We start from the raw sequence: 16,331 nt of genomic DNA, 5'->3' as shown, positions 1-16,331 counted from the left end.
CAAATAAATTGGTGAAGTAAAGGATATATGCAGGTCTCATACAGAATTTCAAAGAATAATGGTGACTTAAATCCCTCTAGAAGCAACAAGAGACAGGATGAAAGAATTTGCCAACAAATATCTTAGGTATATTTTCCCATTCAGATGAATGAGTTCTTAAAACTAGAAGAGAATATAATAAGATAAATTTATAGTAGCTCTAATACTTTATGTTAAGGAATGTTAGGAGCAAAGATGCCTCCAGCAGTTTCAGCCCAGAAATCCCTCCTGCCAGCCACTGAAGCCCAGTCTTGTTTCCCAGGGATATGGGATCTTAGCCCAGCCTGAGAGACAACGGCACCTACATAGAGGACTCACACAAAACACAAGCACAGCCAGCCATGTCTTCTCCTCTTCTTGGGCTGGCAGGGGCAGGAAGTCACACAAAATATTCTCCAGGTTGACAGGCACACACACATGAGTGGATCCCCTGAGTACTGGTGCAGCCCCTCTGTACTCCTGGTGCCCCTGTCTGCATCCCAGCCCCTTTACCCATACCATGGGTCCACTACTCACACACTGGTCTAGCTCATGTGTGTTTGCTGCACACATGTAGCAGTTGCATACTCATCCCACAGGCACCCCAACTTGTGGATTTCCTGGATCCCAGCATGGATCCAGCTGATAACTCTGCCCCAGCTTGAGGCTTCCCTGCTTACTCACTGATCCTTGAGGTTTGCCGGGTAATGCACACGTGCAACCCATGAACACCAAGACTGGGGAAGATAAAGATGGTCAGAGACCCAGCAGCTGACAATCAGCACACTGTTTGCGTGGAGGTCTCTCTCCAGCTGCCAGCACTGAGCTCTTTAATCACACCAGTCCCACAGTAGCTGTTTTTTTGGGGACACACTGTTGCCATCCCATGGCTGGAGTTAAAGACCTCCACTCACTGCAGTACCTTATGCTGAGACCCCACTTGCTCCCATAGCTGATATCACAGGCCAGGGGCACCCACACCCCCAGTAGAGAATCCAGTAACTTGCAACTGAATTTTACTTATACAGAGATCTCACCAGTATCTAGCACTTAGTCCTTGCAGCACACACATACATGGGACAGAGAGTGAGATTACAAGCAGAGATAGCTAGTAAACAGTTTAAGAAGAAGATACAAGTGTTCTGACTGGTTTCATTTTACATGCAAAAATTTTATACCCCTTTCTGTGCATTCTCCCTTTCTCTCTCTGATTTAGTTCCCCTGTATGTTCCCTCAGAACAGTCCCACTGATCGCTTTGAACATCCTGGTCCCTCTGGTTTTCATTCTTATTATTTGCAAAGTCCTGTTTTGCTTGTAGTTTTGCAATAGCCCATTAATTAATGCATAGCCCATTAAATAGTACAACTGAGCACATGTATTTCTTGTCTCTACCTTCATACTGGCCGTCAGGTTTGTGTCTCTGTTATTTTGTCTGTGGCTTTCCCCCTTTTTTTTAGAACATTTGACAAGGTCCTCAGATAACCTTAGTAAAATATATATTTTTATGTTCCACCTCTCTTACTGTCTAGTGATTCTATGTTTGATTTTCATATTGCCTGGTCAGATTGGCATTTCTTTATGATTTCATTTATGGCTTTCTCCTTTTCTTATTAACTCCTTTTGCACTGTAAAGACCATTAACCAGACACTCTTAAAGGAGCAGATGATCTTCTTACACTTTAATACTGTTACAATATTTGACTTATCTCTTCTTAGACAGCATATTTCAGCCTAGTGCTCCTTCTACATATACAGTTCAAATGTAACAATATTTTTTACAGCGTTTTTCTTACCTTCCAATATTTTTTTAGTATTACTGATAGCATAAATAGAATTTGATTACTTTTTGAAGTAAACTCTTCTTTCTTTCTTTTTAGTAAATGCATTCCTTCATAAATTCCTGACATCCCTCCTCTTGCAATTTGAATGAATTTTATTCACTATCAATTTGTTCCAGTTTCAATCTCAGATAGAAATGGGTCAAAGGGCTTGACATGCCACTTACCTAAAATCTTCTTCAGGTTAGCTATGAACTGTATAGTACTCAATTATTTTTACTTCTCTCTGAGAAATGAACATTAAAAATGCTTCCATGCCAAATCAATGATAATTATCACAATTATTGGTTACACTTTATATTCTATGTCATCCTAAATTTGATACAGTAGATAAAAATATAAACACTAATACAAGAATCGTTTTTCTATTTGCATTTCTAACCAAATACACAAGTTGCCTTCACTAGCTTGTCATTACATTTGTGTGTAAGTTTGCTGTTTCACTGGCCAGCCATTGTATTCCATCTGAGAAGGTCTCTACAGGACGTGTCATTAGATTACCAAGCTGAAAAACTTCAGACTCTAAGAAAAAGATTTTCATACATTAAGATGTCGCACATTTCTATTGTACATTTTTACAGTGATATTATAAGTTTTCAGGGGTAGGGGAAGCTAACAAAATTCCTTTGGAAATCATAATTATTTGCCTCTCACTATTTGATTAGCCTTTCTGGCTGAATTTTATCTCGTTATTATTTTCTCATATTAAAAGTAAAAGAATAAATGTACATGCTCTCAGTGAAGTATTTAGTAAGGGTATCAACAACTCACAATGAAGTTTGGGTGGGAAAGAGGAATGTTTTATCTTTTGGGAGCTCAGCAAATATTCAAATAGTATAAATATTAGTCTAAGAACTGGTTTTCCATGGAAATAAAAACAAATGAAGAAGACTTCCTACCCTTAGGAATTTGGGAAAGTAACTCAGAAAAAAAAAAGCCTCTTATCATGACACTTATACAGGGCAGAATCCCTTCTCCTGCTACAATAACGAATTAGTTGAAAAACTGGAGATATTTAGAATTACCACTCTTGACTAAGAAGGTCATTGCTCCAGTTCTTATATAAACACAATGAACAGTCATATGTATATACTTCTGCAGAAAATATTAATTGAGAACCCAAAAAGTATGTGTGCCCTAGTGTAAAAAAATACTCTCTGCTTCCATCTCCTGGTGGAAAGACACAGGCAGAGTTTCATTTACATAATTTTTTTATTCATAATTCCTTCACTGACACATGGGAGTGATCATCACTATACACAAACTCATAATTAGTTGAGAATTGGAATTGCATAGAGAGAGGTGACAAGGGATTTCTTTCATGTAGCTAAAAGAACATCTGTGAGGTAAGGACTCACAGATGTTCAAGCATCCTGCAAGTTATTATTTGTCAGGCCCTACAGACTATGTGCTATTGAGAGGTGAAGTATAGGTGCTTCTTAAATGAATCTACAGAGGGCAGAAGAAGAGCTAAGTGAAATCCAGTGGCTATTTTCCTAATGGGAAAATAAAGTTGCATTTCACAGCTTTAGGTCTTGTCTGTTCATTAGCAGAAAAGGAAGCATGGAGCTTAGGTCATTAGGAAAGGTGTTGTTTGTTTATTTGGAGGGTTCTTTTACAAACTAATAGAAATTCCACCCTGGATCAAAAAACTTGTCCTAGTGACATTTCCTTTAGGATGCTTCATTTTGAACTGAATATTTGGAACCCAAAATTTCCAAAAAATTGAAAAGAAGCTCGTCTTGCCATGAGTTTTTATACAGTAATAGCTTGAACTTAAGTAACAGTCAGCATTTTATGGAAGAATGACAGACTGTGCATCTGTATTAAGAAATAATTTCACTACTTTGTTCCTGTGCTCTAGTGTCCTGATCATGCCTGCAAGGCTGTGAGTGTGCTCCTGTGCTCTGTTCAGGAAGGAAACAAGCTGTTAACTTGTCAAGGAAGCAGACCAGCTGTACACGCATATCTGCACTCAAAAGACAGTATGAATAAATTCTATCTCTCCTTCTTGAAACAGTCTTCTAATAGCAGACTTAACTTTTCTCCACTCAATGCCATCGTTTACATCAGCAAACTTCACACTTTCATGCTACTTCCCACAACATACACATGACAGTTTCAGCACAGTGCTGTAAGAAAACAATCTGGAGAGTTGCAAAAGCCTTCTTATTATTAATTTTTCTGTTTCAGGTGTCAGCACACACAAGCTGGAAGGGATCAGCTGTCTTTAGGGACCTTGTGTTGTCTCATAGTTTTGCTGTCAGGAGGATACCCAACAGTATTACAAGGAGGTCACTTGCCATATGGTCAACACATGGCAAATGGTTACTGTTACTCTCAAAATCTTGTTATGAGTACAGGAAACACAACCAGTATGCAGGGACAGGAATTTATTGTTAGTACAATTAAGGTTTCAATGGTTGCATCAACATATACCAAAGAGTTCTTATTTGTCCAGTTACAATAATACTAACACTCTTAGTCCAAATTAGCTAATCAGTACAGAAAATACTTCTTGTTGATGCAGTTAAAACTATTCTTGTCTAATGACATTTAGCTAAACTCTAAATTTTCTCGTGTATTGTGCTCAACCTCACAGTATTGCTCTAGTCCTAGGCTGATGATACTAGCTAGTCTTCCACAAAAAAGACTTCTTTAAAAAGAATGCTGGGAATTATGACAAATCATCCTTACTTCTCCCCCTACTAAGAGTATGACATTCATAGTGGAGAGCTTCTTTCTCCTCAGAGTTAAACCTGCTTTCAGTTAGTTTTGAATATTCTCTATTTTGAATATTTTGAATATTCTCTCTTTTTCTTCATTGTTTACCAACTCCACAATGCATTTGTACTTCTTTTCTCTTTTTTACCCATAACAGCAAATTCATCTTACTCACAGGGTTGCATTGTGAACGGAATAGTGTCTTAGAGCAAGAAGGAATGTGTGTTTCTGTTCTTCAAGTTTTGCAATGTGAAAAAGGATACTTATGTTTTATATAAGGGCAACGGTGCTTAAATACCTTGTAGGGCACAGTCTCCCATGCAGATGTGAAGGAAGTGTTTGAAATATTGGGACTAGAAACACAGCTGGGGCAAGGGGATGCAGGTATGTGTTATATATGAATTCTAAACTGCATGCAAATGAGCAGCATTATGTCTTTCTCTCCCACCTTGGCAGTCTGGGATGCTGATGATCAAGGTGTCAGGCTGACACAACCTGAAAACCCTAATCTTTCTGGGGCCATTCCCTGTGCAAATGAACACCATGTTGCTTGCCTAGGTTGTTTAAGGCATAACAAGGTGTAACATGAACTGTAACTGTTCATTGTCTTTGCTATTCTAACTCAGTTTCTGCCAGTTGATGACAAAATCTCAACAAAACCGGTAACTCAGAAAATGTCCTAGTGAGTGTTCAGTATCTGAACAGGTCTTCTTGATTCAAGCTAGCTAGACATGGACACTGGCAGCATCAGCTGATGAAATAATCACAGATTACATGGGCCTCAGAGTACTAGTCGTCCCACAACGGAAACTAAATGATTTTCAGAAGAGATGATCTTTATGGAGTTAGCAATTGTAGCCGGTTATGGTGTTCATAAATTTGCCACAATGGTGCAGAAAATCTTTATGACAAAGTAGTATGTTTAGCAGAACTCTGTAAAGGCAGTGTATGGAAAAAAAATCTGATGACTAGATACCCCTTACAGGAACACAGCTGTTGGAAATTGAGAAGATGCAGATGACAGTCTACAGTACGGCACTGTAGAAGTTAACCATAGTCCTTCTTCAAGGAGGACCAGGAGCCAGGGGTTGCTAAATTCCACAGGACAGTAAAACTTTAAAAATAGCAGACAAGAATATAATATGTCTCTTCGATGAGACAGTTATGAGAAGGAAACATCTAATGTGACATTTTTCATCTTAAAATTCCAGAGTCACTTGTCTTTCCAGTACCACACCACATTATAGTCTCGTATGAGTCATATTGTTGTAAGGGATCAAAAATGACACACCTGATAGTGATTTAGCTCCAAATTCAAAACCTGTGAATTAAATGGTTACTAAACAGTGAGTACTAACTAAAAATTGAGAGGAATTCCCTACACAGAATTTGGCTGTGTTGTCATTAAGTCATAAAAGAAACAAACATGGTGTGAGCTAGAGAGGCCAAATGCAAAAGGATTGAAAGTTAATTCTTACTCAGTTGTGTGCTAATATTCAGTACAGAATTTATTTGCCAATGTGCAGAAGCTATAAGTCAGCCCTGTAGGAAACTGAGCCCAGTTCCTGGGACATGCACCAGTGACAGCACTGATATTGTCAATGGGCACTCAAAACCAGAGCTGGACTGATCCTCATAAGTGCCTAAGCAGGATGCCACTTTGATATCCTTTCTTTAATTACTCACTGAAACTGAAACTTTATGTAGTATATTCTACAAGGCCTCATGAGCATTTAAGGAGAATCATGATGTTAAAATGAAATAACAATTAGTCTCATATACGTTGCTATGTAGAAAGTCTGATCTACATTTGAAGGAGAGCAGACTTCAGGGCTTGTTAATCTTCAAAATCATCCTCGTCAATAGCAAGGCAAGCTAATGACAAGAAGGAATTCTCTTTATCTCTTTGGCATTAGGCTTTACTTTATAGCCATCCATTTACTACAATTTGTTTTGGGATTCAAAAAATCCCCAAAGGTAAGTTTAAAGAAGTCTAAAAAAATATAGAAACAGAACAACACTGTCTAAATTTGCAAGCAGAATACAGGTGAAAAATAGTGAAATAGAAACATAATAGAAGTGTAGAAGAAACTTATTAGATCAGAAAAAGGTTAGAAAACCCCAGAACAGGAAATGTAATATTTATTGAACAGACAAGAGTAGCAAATATTTCTGTTGAAATTAGCAAAAACTGAGGTGTTCTGGTTTTTCTTTTTAGAACTGAGATACTGTGTTTTTAGAAATCTTAATAATAAATCTCTGATAAGAAGCCACCATCTTTCCACTTCCCTTTTAGTAGGGTTACAACATTTTTGCAACAAAAGTCAGATTCAAGCATCTTATGCTCCAGAAGGATTTCAGTCAATGGAGGTGGGAGGAAAAGACTTCCAAGAATGGTCCCTTGTAGCTTTCACTACGCAGTGATGAAAGAGTCCTGACAACAGCAGGCAGTTATCACCATGCTGCGCATAAAAAAGAGCAATCACAGAAGGTGCCCTAAATATTCATAGTGTCTCAGGCAACACTTGGAGTATGAAGTCTTCTCACAGTGGCAGAACTGCGGTGCAATCCAAAGAAATCCACTTTCCCTCTACTTTCAAGGCTATAGCTTTGAAAACTGAGACTTTCCATATGATTTTAATGAACTATATCAGGATCACTGATGACTCAAGAAGATAACAGTGCCATGCACATACCTGATTGATGTCTCCAAATAGTTCTCCTTTGTAAATAAAGCAGGAAATTTCTTTACGTTTATATATATATGTGTATGCACACACACACACACACATATATATGTAAATTAAAAAAAAAACCAACTTAGATGTCATTATGTTAATTCCAGCAGTTAAAACTCATTAAATATATGCCCACATTGCAGCATGATCGTGGTTAAAGGAAGATTACAACACAGGAAACTCCTACGCTGTAGATTTCAGTGTGTTGCTGGAACACTTGAGATAAGCTCACCTAGGGAAAACATTCTGTCCAGTCTAACCACACAGCCAAAGAGCTCCATGTGGCTTAATCTACCCAGCCAACCAGTCCATGTTGCAATGGTTAATATGCTTCCAGTACTCAAGTTACCTTGTAAAAATTTTGCTCAGCATTTGTAAATTACATTGCAACCTGCAAAATGCATATAACTTGAGAAGAAATGGCCACCATAGATGTTAATATGATTTTATTTTTCCAGGGGGTTTAGTTGTCTTAGCTATTATCATGGTTTAATCCCAGTCAGTAACTCAGAACCATGCAGATGCTCACTCACTCCCATGTGTTTTTCAACCCCACGCACTGTGGGAAGGGAAGGAGAATCAAAAGAATGTAACTCCCGCGGGCTGACATAAGAACAATCCATTAACTAGAGTATAACACAAAACCACTACTGCTACCACCAATAGTAATAATGATAAGGGAAATAACAAGGGAAGAGAATATAAAACTAAAAAGGGAAGGAAAAAAACTCAACCAATAAACACAAGTGGCGCACAATACAACTGCTCACCACCCGCTGACTGATAACCAGCCTGATCCGAGCAGCAACCTGCACCTTCTGGGTGACTCCCCCGAGTTTATATACTGGGCACGACATGCTGTGGTATGGAATACCCTTTTGGCTAGTTTGGGTCAGGTGTGCTGTCTCTGCTTCCCCCTGGCTTCTAGTACCCCTCCTCACTGGCAGAGAATGAGAGACTGAAAAGTCCTTGATTGGGGTAAGCACTACTTAGCAACAACTAAAACATTGGTGTATTATCATCATTGTTCTTAGACTAAAGCCAAAAACACATCACTGAACTAGCTACTAAGGAGAAAAATAACTGTTACAGCTGATCCCAGGGGAGTCACCCTGTAGATATTTTTGTCAACTACAGAAATCAGTAGAAAAACTTCTGATTAACACCATCTTAAGGGAACTATTGTAAATCACAAGAGAGAATTCAGTTCTTTATGTTTTTAGGCAAATGTAATTGACTCTTCTTAATCATCTCTCCTTCAAATCCATGTAGATAACGATGATCTGTATAATAAGAAAAGAATGACAATATCTTGCTCTAGTTCAGCAGCTTACTATTTATTTTAATGTGCTTAAGAAATTTAAGAATATAGTCTATAAATGACAGCTAGTTATATAAAGGTTTCCTGAAGCAAGATAATACAGCACCTTCAATATACTTTACAGGTGTCTTTTTCTTCCTTTAGATTTAACGTTCAGTCTCTTACAACAGGATTACAGTTACATTTGCTGAAACTTTTAATTCTTTTTTAATTTTACTTTTACATGCATTGTTAGCTCAATTTTAAAACTCATAGTGTGGATCTCCTTTATATGAACAAAAAACATAGTAATGGAAAATTTATTGCCTTGTCCCTATTATTTCACTTACTTTTGTTATAAAAAACATTTTTACATCAACAATTGTATATTAAGGCACCGTGACATGGAAATTCAAAACATATCACTACAAATTGCTGCAACTGTTAATTCTAAATGGAATTAAATTATTCTCTATGATTAAACACCCCTTCTCTGCCACAGTGTGTGCACTTAAAATAAATATTTAATAACCTGTTTTAATTCTGAACTTTAAAGTTGTGCCAAAGTCATTGACAAAAAGCCAAAGAGATAACAGTTGTTGCTGGTAATGAGAAAATATTAGAACACTTCCAACAAAAGGTGTTTGATGTCAGAATAAGATTTTTATGATCAACCGTCTTTTCAGAGAAAAAAAGAAGGTTCATAAGTGTCTTAGAATTTGTTGTGATTTGCAATCTTTTTTTCCTACAAAAAAAAGTTTTTCATAATAGTGTGTGCAAATATTTTATTGTCCCAAGTATTGCTGATCTTTAATAAAAGAAAAAAAGTCCCTTTAATATAATGAATGCATAAAAGCTTTTGTTGCTGGTGATTATATGTCTTACATGCAAATAAGAATAAAATGCATAACCCAGTAAAAGTAATTTTTGACATTCCTAGTCAAAAGCTGCAGCAAACCCAGAGGGTCACTGCCCAACAAACAAAAGCTCTTGGGGGGCTGAGCCTGCGGAGGTTGTAGGGTTATGCTCACGCTTAGCTGGGAGCAGCCAGAAGGTTAAAAAGGTTAAGCCCATGATAAAGAAGCATGTGAAAATAAACCCAAGGAGATCCCAATCCTGAAGAGTAGGGGTCCCCCACCATGAACATCATATTTGTCTCAGGAAAAGACCTCAAAATGCTGTTCACCCACCATAGCTCTCCTTCTTGAGGAAAATTCCATTGTCATCTAAAGATAACCAAAGATGATGGAAGGGTGAGATCTGGGAATGGATTTTTTATATGATTATTTGTACTACATTTTTATTGAGGCTTTTCTGATTTGGGCTATTAGATTATTAATGCATAAGTGACAATGATATTAAATTCTTAGCTCTATATATATGATGTGTTTTGTTCAAGATTTTGAGAGTTACAATGGTTTAGGAAGGTAGGTTTGAAAAAATTGTAGCCATGTTTAACACACAAAATATAAATTCAAATTAATAACATGTTAATATTAATAAAATAAAGCAAGGATGCCTGAAAAAACAAGTTCTGAAGTAACACAGGCAGAGAAAAATAAAAAACACCAAAGTTTTCTTATTGGAATAAAAATAAAAGTAAAATCAAAATAGTGTTGTTTTGGAAGCCAAACAGCACATATGTAATTAGTTATATGTACCATATATAACAAAATTCAAAACTTTAAGGGTTAAGAATGAACTGTCAAAGCAACTTTATTTTAAAAGGAACCAGTACTTTTGCAACCGAAGTGGATAAAAATATGTTTTTGTTCACCTTTTTTAGCTCTATTGGGAGCCTTAATATAAAAAGGCCTCTGTGATAAAAACACATGATACTACCACGCTTACAGTGTATTTCCATTCTAAAATACAATCATCTGCAATTATTTTGTGTTGATAAAATGTTTTTATTACCTTTGATGCTATCCAAACCAACATTTTCTCAGTTTCAGCTGAAAGAGAATTCTTCCAGCTAATAACCTTGCAAAGTCACTCTGGAATTCAAGAGTTAATGTATGTGTATTCGTGTTCTAATATAAAAAGTGAAAATGAGACCAGAATTTGTTGTTGAAATGAAAACTCAATGAACAGTTCCATTGACAATGCACAAGACACAACAGAATTTAACTGTTACAGATTTCCATCAGGTTTTGAAAGGTAATATAATATAGATTTTTTCTTTCCCCACAAAAGAAATAAGCAGCTGTGATTGTAGAATACATATATGAAGTATAACCTTAAATAAAATTACTGGCTCCTTGAATAATATAAACCTATAACTCTAGTACTTGGATAACAGATTAATTGACATGATTTCTTTTTTACCTTGCTGTTTCAATTAGGTGGAGAACATTGTACTATAACTTTATAAAAAATTTTATTTGCATAGTGTTATCAGTGGGATAGCAATGGATACTGCAAAAATCTGACTCTGACAGAAGAAAATTGGTTCATCACAATTGTGTAAATTATGCCATTACACAAACGATCTTTACTTCTTTGACAGTCTGAGAAAGAGAATAAATTAAAATGGAAATCAATTTTTAGCTCCTTGATCACAATTTGATAGTCATTTATACATAAATGTGTTGTAAGCAATTATTTTAAGAAGTATGAAGGATTCGAATTGTTGCCATTTTCTGGAAATGAGTGTTTTACACTAATTTCATTTGTACCAATGAATGTACAATGATGTCTTGAAAAATGGATTTAAATTATAACAATTTCCCAAGATTCAGAGGTCTGAATTTAAACTCTATCTTTTACACGTTGTAAGAAACACACTTCAGCTGTGACCATTGAATTCACTTCAGAATTTGTGACCATAAGCAACTTAATTTGTGACCATAAGCGACTGAGAAAAAGAAATCTACCACCCAAAGTTTAAAAAAACTTATAGCGACCAGTTAAATTCATATTAGCATATTTCACATATTTTTGTTGAATATGCATAATAATATGAAGAATAGAACAGAGAATACAATAATAATCCTTTACTGATTTAGTTCCAATGCTTTTCATGGTGTTAATTTTCCTTTTCCAGCAGAGTTTAAATATATATTATAAAGCTTTCTGTGTGATGATTGATTGAATGGTAATTGATTAATTATGCATACAATTAATTTCTATTATGCCTGTCACTAGTTGTTTTAGAGTAATATCCATAATTGTATTGTATCATGACAGATAATGGATGATTAATTTTAGCTGACAGTATAAAATATCAAAATTCTTTTAAATTTTGCTCTCCAAAAATATGCCTGAGAGCTATAAAGGAAATACCCTAGTTTAAAACTCGACCTATTATACATGATGCTGTTGTAGTTTAAGCCCAGATGGTAACTCAGAACCATGCAGCCGCTCGCTCACTCTCTCATTTCTTTATCCCTCTGCTCCCAGAGGGATCGAAGGGAGAACTGAAGGAATATAACTCCCACGGGTTGAGATAAGAACAGTCCAGTAATTAAAGTATAAAACAAGCCACTGATGCTACCACCAATAATAATAATCATAAGGGAAATAACAAAGGAAGAGAATACAACCTCTCACCACCCACCGACCGACATCCAGCCCAACCTGAGCAGCGATCTGGCCTTTCCGGGTAACTCCCCCCAGTTTCTGTACTGGGAATGACGTGCTGTGGTATGGAATACCCCTTTTGCTAGTTTGGGTCAGGTGTCCTGTCTCTGCTTCCTCTTGGCTTCCCCTCCTCCCTGGCAGAGCATGAGACTCACAAAGTCCTTGGTCAGAGTAAACATTACTGAGCAACAACTAAAAGCATCGGTGTTATCAGTGTCGGTCCCAGGCTGAAAGTCAAAACCACAGCACTGTAGTAGCTACTAGGAAGGAGAAAAATGACTGTTACTACTGAACCCAGAACAGATGCCTGATGGCAGCATTCAGCCTAAAGTTTCCTTGCTACTCTGGCTTTTCCCAGCACAACACACTTCTTTGCTTTTCTGGCTTTTAGCAGTGAGGAGACATAATGATGTTGAAGTTGGGTAAACAGTACATATTCAGTGGTAGCAGAAAAAGACAAGAAACAACCAGACAGTTTTCCTGTTTTATTCATACTTTACAAAACCATTAGTTAACTACTGGTTCCTAACAATACAAGGGCATTTGAACACTGTCCTTAATAACATGCTTTTGGTCAGCCCTGAATTGATGAGCCAGCTGCACTAGGGTCCCTGCAGACTGAAATATTAATCTCGCCTCGCCTCGCCTCGCCTCGCCTCGCCTCGCCTCGCCTCGCCTCCCCTCCCCTCCCCTCCCCTCCCCTCCCCTCCCCTCCCCTCCCCTCCCCTCTCCTCTCCTCTCCTCTCCTCTCCTCTCCTCTCCTCTCCTCTCCTCTTCTCATTTAACTGTCTAGGTGTAAATCTGTTAAACTGCAGTGTTTTCTTTCCTTCAAATGCATCACAGATAAGAGCAGAAGGGAAACTTGTACATTATATAGTTTGGGGAAGTACCAGTGTGCTTGTAGGAACACAGTTGATACCTCATAGGTTATTCTTTTCTTTTGAAGGATTTTGTGCTAGCATAGCAATCCATGGCTAAGGTATAAACAAAAGTTTTGAACACAAAACTTTTAGGAAAATAATATCACAAAATAGTTATGGATATATGATGTTAAAATATAATTAAATTTAGCTTTTTCCTACTACCACTTAACATTTTAATTTAGTCTCACTAATATATTCAACATTCAGCAGCAGTACTGTAAAATATTTTTAATATTTATAAAAATAAGATTTTCAGCTATTAAAAAATTCTGAAGGCTTTATACCAAAATGTTAAAGTCTTGTAAAGATGTTTCTCAAAAAGGGGGGCAAAGAGTTACCAAAGTCTAGAAGCCCTAATTTTAACAACTGAAATTGCAATGAGAAATTGAAATTACTAGTAGAAAGAAATTATTAGTAGAAAAAGAAATTACTAGTAGAAACTCTGCCTACAATTTAACTAAAGTCATGCATAAGATCTGTTACTGCAGGATACTTTTTACAAAGTTCAGTGAGCATATTTAAACTGTCATTGAATAGAAGGGTTTTCTAAGTGCTTATGTTTAGCACTCGTGTGCCTAAGTTTGAAGTTACAACGCAACCTGTACATTTCAGTGTATTTAATATTAATTTTGTTAGCTATCCAGCTGTGGAAGTGTCTAGTACTGCTAAGTAGGTCAGTTCTTTCTTTATTCCAGAGCTGCAATGGAAGGCCAAGAGGCATGCTTATGAAACCGTTTGCAACGCTCTTAAATCTCTTGTTAAAGCTGGAATGCCAGAGCATTTTTCCATTTGTTAATGAACACCTTAAAATACACAAACAATAAATTTGATATCAGTACTTGACAACAGCAATTAACATATGGCTATTATATTTGCATAGTCTCTTTAGAAAACAAAGATTCAATTATGGCTCTAAGGCACCAAATCTGCATAATACATGTTCCAACACACACCCGCAGTAATTGGCTGTATTGCTATAAACAGTATGTTAAATGCCTTGTATATTCCTTTTAAACTTGATTGATTGTCTCTGTTCAGCTCATCCCTTGTGTATCTCTTTTGAGAACTATACTAGACCTACATAGAATTAAATACTCCTGGCTCACAATGAACTGCTAATACATTACAATATCTTTAGAACGCAGACCTGATTTTTAATGAACATATACATATTTTTTTTAAGTACTACTTTTTGAAATCAGAACTTAGATGATTAAAAATCTGATTAGCAATCAGAAAGAAATTGGTCACAAAAGACAGAGTTAAACCAGCAATTTTTCTTTTGTATTTCTTAGTATATATTTGCTTATAAAAATCGTCACACTGAAATGATTTATAATATTGTTATTTAAATAGTACAGGTTTGATAATGGAAATATATAAGAGCGATTTTAAATATATAATTAAATATGGATATATTAATATATGGTTATGAATAAAAGAAAGTAATATTGTAAAAAAATTTTTCTATTAGAATTTTCATCCTGTATTTCTAAGTCCACTCACATAGAAAACAATATCTCTTATATTGTTATTTGAAGATTCTATTCGGGACTTGCATATGATGGGTACGTATGTGGCTGTTTTACAGGAAGGAGCTCTATTCTACAGACCTGAACTGTTTCTCTGACAACCTGTATCACCTTCCTTCCAAGACATATTATATATCCCTGGTATAATGTTTGGGGTTTATTTTTCATTGGATTAGAGTAAGTGAAAAATCTGTCCACCACCTATTTCAGATACTGGTTCTCCTTCATTAGAACAAACTGTGGCATAGAATATCTATTCATGAGCTTCACACACAGCAGAACTGTAGAAGCCTTTTGGGACCAAGCATGGATATTCATATTAGCAATAACAAGATGGTTCTTGCTAACAAACTCCAGGCATATTTAACATTAGAGACATCCTAGATGTCCAAAACACCCACACTGGGCTGGAGAGATATCACAAAGGCTGCAGAGAGAGCAAAGGAGCTATAGGTGATGCATCCTATGGAATGACAGCTGAAGGCCATGTATTCAAAATTATCTATGATCATGTCGTGGTTTAAACCCAGTCAGGTAACTCGTTCACTCACCCCCCCCCACTTCTTTCCCCCCCCTGCTCCCGGAGGGACGGAAAGGAGAGTCAAAAAGAATGCAACTCCCACGGGTTGAGATAAGAACAGTTTAGTAACTAAGGTATAACACAAATCACTACTTCTACTACCAATGATAATAATGATAAAGGAAATAACAAGGGAAGAGAATACAACACCTCAGCACCAGCCGAACGATAACTCGCCCCCCTCAGCCCAACCAAGCACCGACCCATACCTCCTCCAACCCTGCAGACTCCCAGCCCTTACGGCTAACTCCCAGTTACCTCCTGGGCATGACGTGCTGTGGTATGGAATACCTCTTTGGTCAGTTTGGGTCAGGTGTCCTGTCTCTGTTTCCTCCTGGCTTCCCCTCCTCCCTGGCAGAGCATGAGGCTCACAAAGTCCTTGGCCAAACCAAAACATCGCTATCAGTTCTGTTCCCAGGCCGAAAGTCAAAACACTGCACTGCACCAGCTACCAAGAAGGAGAAACATGACTGCTACTGCTGAACTCAGGACAGATCATTAGTTCATTAAATCACACTTTTGTATCTATCTGTACTAATGCTCAACAGCAACCTTACTCTGCAAGCAGTAAACAAGCTACAGGAAGATATTCAGAAAAGAAGTATTAGAAAAACAAGACTTGGCTTACTATCCTTACACAATTATTAAGTACCATTTCTTTTGCTGTTGAACTTTGATTTGCATCATTGTTCCAGCTGTCTATATTAGGTGTTTTGTATACAAACCATTAAATAAATGGCAGTTTAACCTTGAGATTAAAGATTAGATGTCTTTCAGGCAAATACTATAAATTTCTTTCATTTGTGTGTATATATATATATACATGTCAGACCTACACAAAGGTGCGAGAACCTTTTATTTGTGAACAGTTCTTCACAATGATTGTATTTGTGTTTTTCCTAATTATTACTGTACAAGTTATATCTTGCTTTGGTGAAAAGGAGATTTTAAGCATGTAAGTCTGTATTTTGCTAGTAGCCTGCTGTGTGCTTTTCATTCCTCGTACTGAGGAAGCAACTCTCAGAACTACAAGTTTTAAAACTTACTGCCCTTACTTTGATGTGAAAAGAAAATCTAGTTAATGAAAAAGCAAAC

The 16,331-nt window shown here is 36.8% G+C and overlaps 1 long non-coding RNA gene across 1 annotated transcript in view; it reads right to left on the bottom strand.

The window, feature by feature from the left end:
- LOC134171725 (uncharacterized) overlaps positions 1 to 12,400 on the bottom strand; it is a 216,529-nt gene extending 204,129 nt beyond the window's left edge. The window contains exon 1 of the long non-coding RNA XR_009967717.1: positions 12,199 to 12,400. This is a non-coding gene — a long non-coding RNA (uncharacterized LOC134171725). The remainder of the gene's footprint in view (positions 1 to 12,198) is intronic.
- Between the last annotated feature and the right edge of the window lie 3,931 nt (positions 12,401 to 16,331).

This window comes from Pezoporus occidentalis, unplaced genomic scaffold (assembly GCF_034315485.1).
Source record: "Pezoporus occidentalis ecotype Australia unplaced genomic scaffold, CSIRO_AGI_Poc_V1 ctg42, whole genome shotgun sequence".
In the NCBI taxonomy this organism is placed as follows: Eukaryota; Metazoa; Chordata; class Aves; order Psittaciformes; family Psittacidae; genus Pezoporus; species Pezoporus occidentalis.
Note: the sequence above shows the minus strand (reverse complement) of the source record. Positions and strands in the feature narration are given on the sequence as shown.